The 8,442-nt window shown below is 35.2% G+C and overlaps 1 non-coding gene across 1 annotated transcript; it reads left to right on the top strand.

The window, feature by feature from the left end:
• Positions 1–3,470: 3,470 nt before the first annotated feature.
• Trnaf-aaa lies at positions 3,471–3,543 on the top strand. The gene has a single exon. It is a non-coding gene; the product is annotated as a tRNA-Phe (tRNA).
• Positions 3,544–8,442: the final 4,899 nt, after the last annotated feature.

Raw genomic sequence — 8,442 nt, 5'->3', positions numbered from 1 at the left:
ATGATGATAATATTCAACGTCCGAAATTCGAGCATTCTTGCCATTCAGTCTAAATATTTCGATGATTGCATAAAGACCCTCATCGATAGCCACAACGATCTAACACAACTAATTGGCACATCCTGAAACATTTCTCGATTACTTTTTCAAATCGACGTAAGTAACTTTCATACGGTTTTGAGAAAATTAATTCAGAAGAATCACAACCTGTCTTCTGAAACTGTTTTAAAATGAATCACCTTTTTAACATTTTTTCGCAGTGTACACCACTTAAATTTTGCATGCAATCAGCTCGCGTTCAAAAACTACGTAGTTTCTATTATTTCCCAAAAAAAATAATTACAAAAAATGATAAGCCGTTTCATCAAGTTACTTTCGACGTTTTTCTACCAGTGTAAAATCGGCTCAAGTTGTGTTTTGTTTTGATTCGTGGTTAAGTCACTTTGTTTCTCCATACAGCGGGGCGGCGAAAGTAGTGGTTAGGTTGCGAAAGTTGAAAATCTTACTTTCGTCGTTTTGTAAATCCGGAAATTAAACGTTCTAAAAGTGAAAAGTTGAGTTGGTACAGGGTGGAACGTGTAGAATTCCGCCTGCTTAACACGTAGGATCGATAAAGTAAGTTTGTATACTCTTTTGACTTGAGTCTGTATGAATAATTTTTCGAGATTTCTTTGTGAAAGAACGTTATGAAAGAATGTTCGCCATACAGACTAGCTCTTCTATTTTTATAGGACTAGGGAAGATCTGGCCAACCTTTTTGAACTACGGGCCAAAACTCAGCTAAAAGGCTTGCGGCGGACCAATTTTTTTATAGTTCAACAATTACTTTTTAATTAAATCAAACAATAAGCAGTCAATAAAAAAGCATTTTCCGATACTTGTTGCTGAGCAACCCATATTGAGGATTCTGCGAGAACTAGGATTATTTCAGAATCATGCTAAAGATTATTTCGTAATCATCTGTAGGATTCTGTGAAATTGCTTTCTAATATTTTATAGGATTCTTGCTCAGAATTCTATAAGAATCCCAGCTAGGATTATGTGAATTCTGCCCATTCTTTTGCAACAAATTGAATTACTGATTCAGTGTTTATTTTGTTGAGCATACCGCTAAAGATTTTGTGAGTGTCCTGGCCAACCCTGCTTAATATTTTGTGGGAAATCTTTCTTATATTTCAGATAACCCAAGGAATCAAATAGGCTTTAATTCGCCTTGCTTGCTAATTTCGAACAGCGTAACAAAAACAACATTTTTGCGTGTCTCAAGGAACTATTTTTACAACACGTTTGAAATTAGTATGGAAATCACTTTTGAATCACCCCTCGGCAAATTTTACTTCGGGGCGAGCTGTCATCATGTAAATTGAAATGTCATTCAGTCGACGGATTGAAATCTTCTTTTATCATTTAGAAATAAACATTAAGATATTAAAGTGCAATAAAATCATGTTATACTTAGAAAAAATGTGTTCTTTCGATCAAGCCACATAAAATTGCAATTTTATGTTCACTAAATAACCCAATTGTACGATTAAATTTAGATTAAATCGACCTTTTGAACATACTTGCAGTCTCCATACAAAATTATTCGTTTCTCTCTTATGACAAAACACAGTACTTTTCTAAATCTCTAAAAAATAACTTTTGAACATCGAAAGTAGTATGAAAAATGTTGATAAGTACTGCTTAACACCTGATTTAACGTGTAAATTTACGACAAATCTGGCATTCCCTTCATGTGAATGATTTTACACTGAAATTTACATGGATTTTTCATTCTGCGTGGATATTCAAAGTCAAAATTATTCGTCTATCCCGTTACTGTATCACTGACGGTTTATGGAAAAAGGTCGAAAAACAAAAGGTCGAAGGGACAAAAGGTCGAAATTGATTTGCCTGGTAGAAAGTTTTTCCTTCTTTGAAAATACATTTTCGACCTTTTGTCCCTTCTTTTTTGTTCTTCGACCTTTTGTTCTTTCGACCTTTTGTCATAGATTCCTCACTGACACATATTTGTCGTTTTTCCCCTTCTTCGCTCCCTTCATATGATCAAAAATTCATTCGGCGGCCAGGAAACATGTGTTTTATTTTTTTAGCTTTCAAGATAAAAATGTAAGCTTTACATCCAAAAAAGCCTATTGTTGCTCACTCGCTTATAAGTAGGTTTTGTTTTCGTCAAGGCAGATAAATTTCCGATTGATTGTTTCCTCGATGTTTTGCACATAAATTCAATTCCCAGCTAATATGTTTTTCTTGTTGAAAATGTTTTATTTAGTTGACTTTGTCAAAATCATCAACTTTGTATCTAATCGTTGGATTGATATTTGAACGAATGAAATGTTTGCTCAATATCGCTATGTTGGGAGTAATTCCTGGCATAAGAAGTTTCTAGGCGAATAGGTTTCATTTAGTTGATCAACTTTGTTGAGGACACCAACTTTGCATCAATCATACAATTTGAGATATAAGCAAATAATATGTTTGCCTACTAGCGCCACCTTGGAGTGTTTTCCTAACTACTATGTTTTTAGACAAACAGATCTCATTTAGTTGAACAGTTTTTTCGAAGACACCCTTTATGTATCTCATCACTGGATTGAGATATAAAAACATAAAATGTTTAACCACTAGCGCCATCTTTTGAATGTTTTGCAAATCAATAAATTTTTAGGCGAAAAGGTCTCATCTAGTTGATCAACTTTGTCGAAAACACCAACTTTATACTTGTTAATCATGAATCGTGGTTTACGGCCAACCAGCCGAGTGGAAGTTTAACAACTACCGAAAAGCTAAACATTACATATAATTTTGCAATTGGATTAGATGGACAAATTGATGTGAAGATTTGCGAAAAAGTTACACGTCTTCTCAGTGAGAATCGAACTCACGACTCCCCGATCTCTAGTTGGGGCGCGTTACCACTACGCCATGAGAGGACTCATGAACGCAGAAGTTAACCTGAATTCGATTTCAGCTCAATAATCACGTGGTCCTTTTTCGCAAAGTGCACCTCTTTCGGAAGAATTAGATGCCCATCCAAACCTAGCCCGAGAGCGCATTGTTTTTTAGGTATAGGAATAGCACACTACACTAGCCAGCAACTGCGCTGGCTGAGGTTTCTATTGTGTGGGCTTCCAATGGGTCGCGACGTTCTCAAAAGACCGGTTACGGAACATGAGTCCGTTGCTCGATAAATACTTGTTTTTAATTATGAATCGTGGTTTACGGCCAACCAGCCGAGTGGAAGTTTAAGAACTACCGAGAAGCTAAACATTACTTATAATTTTGCAATTGGATTAGATTCCTATACCTAAAAATTAATGCGCTCTCGGGCTAGGCATTGGATATATAAAGAAAGCGTTGTGTTTGGATGGGCATCTAATTCTTCCGAAAAAGGTGCACTTTGCGAAAAAGGACCACGTGATTATTGAGCTGAAATCGAATTCAGGTTAACTTCTGAGTTCATGAGTCCTCTCATGGCGTAGTGGTAACGCGCTCCAACTAAAGATCGGGGAGTCGTGAGTTCGATTCTCACTGAGAAGACGTGTAACTTTTTCGCAAATCTTCACATCAATTTGTCCATCTAATCCAATTGCAAAATTATATGTAATGTTTAGCTTTTCGGTAGTTGTTGACCAACTTTATGTCTAATCACTTTACTGAGATATAAGCGAACAAAATTGCTGTCCACTAACGTCATCTTATGAGTCTTTCCACAAATAATATGGTTTTATGTGAATTAGTCTCACAGACTCTCTCGCAGACATTAATTTTGTATCACATACACTGCCCATAACTGCATATTTGTAACATTCGACAAAAGTAGGCATTGAGTATCCCATTTACCAAGTTTGCATTTTACTGCAGTATGGGAGGAAACTTAACTTTCAAAAAATAATTAAGAATTCAAAAGAGCTTATTTGAGGCTAAAATTTTGTACAACTCATATCGCATATTGAGTGAATAGTCAGAAAATAATTCTGATAGAAATTTCGTTGCTACTACATTATGAGGCTCATGTATAATCTCAATGTGACTGTTATGCGGTTACAATTGCCAATGTGACAAAACAACTTGGTATTTTTTTTCGAATTTTTTAGAACAAACTAACAGATTTTAGTAAGCTGATCGAAAGTATTTATCATTTGATGACTCTCCATGGTATTAACTCCATTTTGTCAAAAATGTCGAATGTGACTGTTATGCAGTTATGGGCAGTAGAGTATTTGACAAAACATTTGCAACTTTCTCGATTTTCCATACAAAATGACCAAGCTGGTAAACTATATCTCAGTTATTTATGGACCGATTTGAATGATATTTTGGCAGAACATCAGACATAACTTGAATTTTAACATATATTTTTAAATGATTTTTCCAATCACAAGTTTAAAAGCAGTAACAGTTTAACTAAAGTGATTTTTTGACGATTTTTTATAAATGACATAACTAAACATATTGCAGGAATAGCTTCATGGTATCTCCAGCAAAGTTATAGATTTTAACGAGAAGAAAAAGTTTGCTGAAGACAGTTTTTGTGTAAGGCCATCAGATTTTGAGATAAATAGTTTTGAATTTTTCGTCAAAAATTACACTTTAGTTAAACTGTTATTACTCGTAAACTCGTGATTGGAATAATTATTCAAAAATATATGTTAAAATTCAAGTTAAATATGATGTTCAGTGAAAATTTCATTCAAATCAGTCCATAAATAACTGAGATCTAGCTTACCAAAGTTGGTCATTTTGTATGGAAAATCGAAAAAGATGCAAATGTTTCGTCCAATACTGTAACTGGACTGAGATACAAGCAAATGAAATCTTTGCCCACTAGCGCCATCATATAAGTGTTTTCCGAACTAATGAGTTTTTCGTCAAATAGATCTCATTTAGTTGAACAGAGTAGTGCGTGGTCTTTTTATTTGATTGCATGTTCCGGTGGGATGAGTGTTCGGTTCGTGTTGTTCTAGTGCGAAAAGCTTCGTTTTCTACCGAGGATGAATTGCCAACTGGTGATCGTTTCATGCTTATGATAATTCATTTTTATCGTTGCAAAGTTACTTTTATGTAGGGACGTTCCGATACTTCCGATATATCGGAATATCGATATTTTGCTTTCGATATTCGATATTTTGGTATCGATATTTCCTATTCAATATATCGGTGATATCGATATTTCCTTCCGATACATCGTAAACTAATATATGGAAAACAATTGTAGAGTTTTAGTACAAACACTAGCATTGGCAATAAGCATCCGTAAGTGGTACAGCCCTAGACCGCTGTATCAAGGTTGCCTCGTCATTGATCATAGATATAGATTTGAGATGTTTGCGATTGAGATTGGACGAAATTGACGCATCCTTCAGCAGTCAGGAATTGCCTTGGCCATGTTCTTGCAAAAGTTGAGGGGCTGAGGGATAGGAAACTGGATAACTATTTACACCCAGCATAACATTCGTTAGATTTCTACTAAAAAAATAATAATTGTTTAATGACCTGATTGGGTGCACGAGAGTTGCAGAGACCTCTACATGCTCTAAGTGAAAAACAACTGTAGGATTTTCTCAAAATATAATTTATTTATTATATTTTAAAACAAGCAGCTTCCGTTCGAATTGCACTATAATGCACCTTAACAGAAGATGTTTATGAGAATGTCGGTTAAAACAGCAATAATCTTGAGTATTCAAAGTTTTTTTTTGTCGAATTTAAGAAACTAAATGGCAATTCACTAAGCAATATAGGAATTTTGCTTTATTGAAATATATCATATGATATTCCGATATATCGATATTTTGAATCAATATATCGGTGGTATCGATTCTTTGATTCGATAATCATATCGAATGAAATATCGATACTTTGCAATATCGGAACGTCCCTACTTTTATGTTATTTCCAAACAAAGTTTGAATGGTTCGTCACTCCAAGTGTCGACGTATTCCTGTTTCATTTAATTTTAATAGACCTTTCTGTTTTCGTCATTGCTAAAAATTCCATTCCTTTGAATGATTCGACATAATGAATGTCGACGTAAGACATTTTTTCGTTGCAACGTAACGTTTTTTATATTCAAACACACTTTGAATGGTTCGTTATAACATGTGTCGAAAATACCCTTAATTCTGTTTCATATATTTTTTAAATACACAAACCATTCTGTTTTCGTCATTACTAAATATAAATAACTAAATCAACTTTTCGTTTTTTTCTTAATTACTTTCAATATATTTTTACCGCGATACGAATATGCAAAACTAGTCCAAGAAAACTTCGCTATTCATGTATCGGGAAGTTTTACAATTGAATTTCGTTCCGTTTGGAGCACCTTTTTCCGATGAATCGTTCATGCAAACGCGGCGAAAAATCACGTATGGTGGAACATGTTGTCCTATTGCCGACATGCACATTACGACCGTGGTCAATACTCCTCTCTCTCCCAAAGTAATCGATCCAACTTGCTTTTTGCCCTACTTGGTAGTGATTTTTAGCTTTTTCGGGGGAACCAAAGAAGTGGAAGTTATTGGAATATTGACTTTTCATAAAGTTATTATATCTTTTACCGTACTGATCCCGGTCTCATCAGCATTATACCGTAGGGACGCCATTCACCGCTCATGCTCCATTCACGGCTCATTGAATTATTTTGAAAAATCTGAACAAATTTTCGCAATAAAAGCCATCAACATGTATGAGTATACCAGAATGGATTGTATTAGAATGAAATTCATATGATTTAATTTTATACACTATTTATAAAAAATAATTTTAGGCTGTTTAAGGCTGTAAACATAGGGGGCCCAGATAGCCGTAGCGGTAAACGCGCAGCTATTCAGCAAGACCAAGCTGAGGGTCGTGGGTTCGAATCCCACCGGTCGAGGATCTTTTCGGGTTGGAAATTTTCTCGACTTCCCAGGGCATAGAGTATCTTCGTACCTGCCACACGATATACGCATGCAAAAATGGTCATTGGCACAGTAAGCTCTCAGTTAATAACTGTGGAAGTGCTCATAAGAACACTAATCTGAGAAGCAGGCTCTGTCCCAGTAGGGACGTAATGCCAGAAAGGAGGAGGAGGAGAAAGCTGTAAACATGAGTTGAACAATGATTTTATTATGGCAGATCGAAAAATGCTTCTTAGCTGCCACGCTTTAATATGTTGTTGTACTATAGCACAAAGATAACAACCAGCTAATGAAAGTAAATTAATTCCAACTAGTTGTGTATATAGAGCTTCATACCGTAATTTCGGGTGAAATTGATCATTTTTCACGGTTTTTCTTATCTGTTTTCTATAATGTTGACAATGCCAAACAACTAAATGCAGAAAAACAAGTACAAAGATGAGCCTTATTGGATCTTGCACCGAAATTTTCTAAAAATGTCAAATCAGTGCTAAAAAATATCTCTAAAATAAATAATCATGGGATCTCATTTCGGGGTGAAATTGATCACTTGTCAATGTGATTATTGTTAGTTTTCAAAACAACTCTACGTAATAAATTTGAGCTTCCTGAATCCGAATATGCTAGTTAAATTCTTAACAATAAAATATTTATGTAAATATTGAATAGTTAAATTTCGAGAATAACGCGGAAAACGCCTAAATGTATGCAATTTCCCAAGGAATTCTCTGATGTCTAACAGAAATTCAATTATATCAACCAGATGAGCAAATTGGTATAAATTTGGGAGATGAAATCTGGTTGGGAGATATATTTTAAGCATCTTCACAAACTTTCAGGTCCATACCATGTTCAAATCCTTGTTTCGAACTAGAAGTTTATGGATGTTTGCCAATACTGCACCATACATGATTTTGAAATTTAACATTATTTTCATAGTAAAAAACAATCTTTAACGCAAAAAACTTCACAACACACAATTCGACAATAGTTACGACCAACAACGCTCATTAACTGCAGGTAACATTGATATTTGTGCTCCATTAGGAAGAAATAAAATCGTGTGAGGCAGTGATCAATTTCACCCTACTGATCAATTTAACCCGAATTTACGGTACTTAGGATGGGCGGTGAATGGCGCCCTACACATGTGTCATTAGCATACATGTTTTTCGGTACCATTATACGTTGTTCAGATTTAAACTTCTTTCCTACAAAAACAAATGTTTTATCTTGCGTCTAGCGCAAAAAGTTGTGAAAAATATCGAAAAACCGATTTTTGACAGAATTTAATGTGTTGAAATGCTGTTAAATGAGCGGTGAATGGCGTCCTTACGGTATATGCGAGACGGTGGAAACTGGCTAGCGTTCAAGGTTGCTTGAAGAAGGTCGAAAAACGTGTTTACGGATGATTTGTTGAATCCTCTGGCTCGCGCGGCGGCGGTTTCCGGAATGATACATTGGTATTCTTTCTAAGAAATCCTTCTAACCAGTATCTGCCAGCCATTTTATGTTCGGCCTGTTCAAGTCTCAA

Source organism: Aedes aegypti, chromosome 1, assembly GCF_002204515.2.
Source record: "Aedes aegypti strain LVP_AGWG chromosome 1, AaegL5.0 Primary Assembly, whole genome shotgun sequence".
Classification (NCBI taxonomy): Eukaryota; Metazoa; Arthropoda; class Insecta; order Diptera; family Culicidae; genus Aedes; species Aedes aegypti.
The sequence above is the reverse complement of the archived record's forward strand: the minus strand, read 5'-3'. Positions and strand labels throughout refer to the sequence as shown.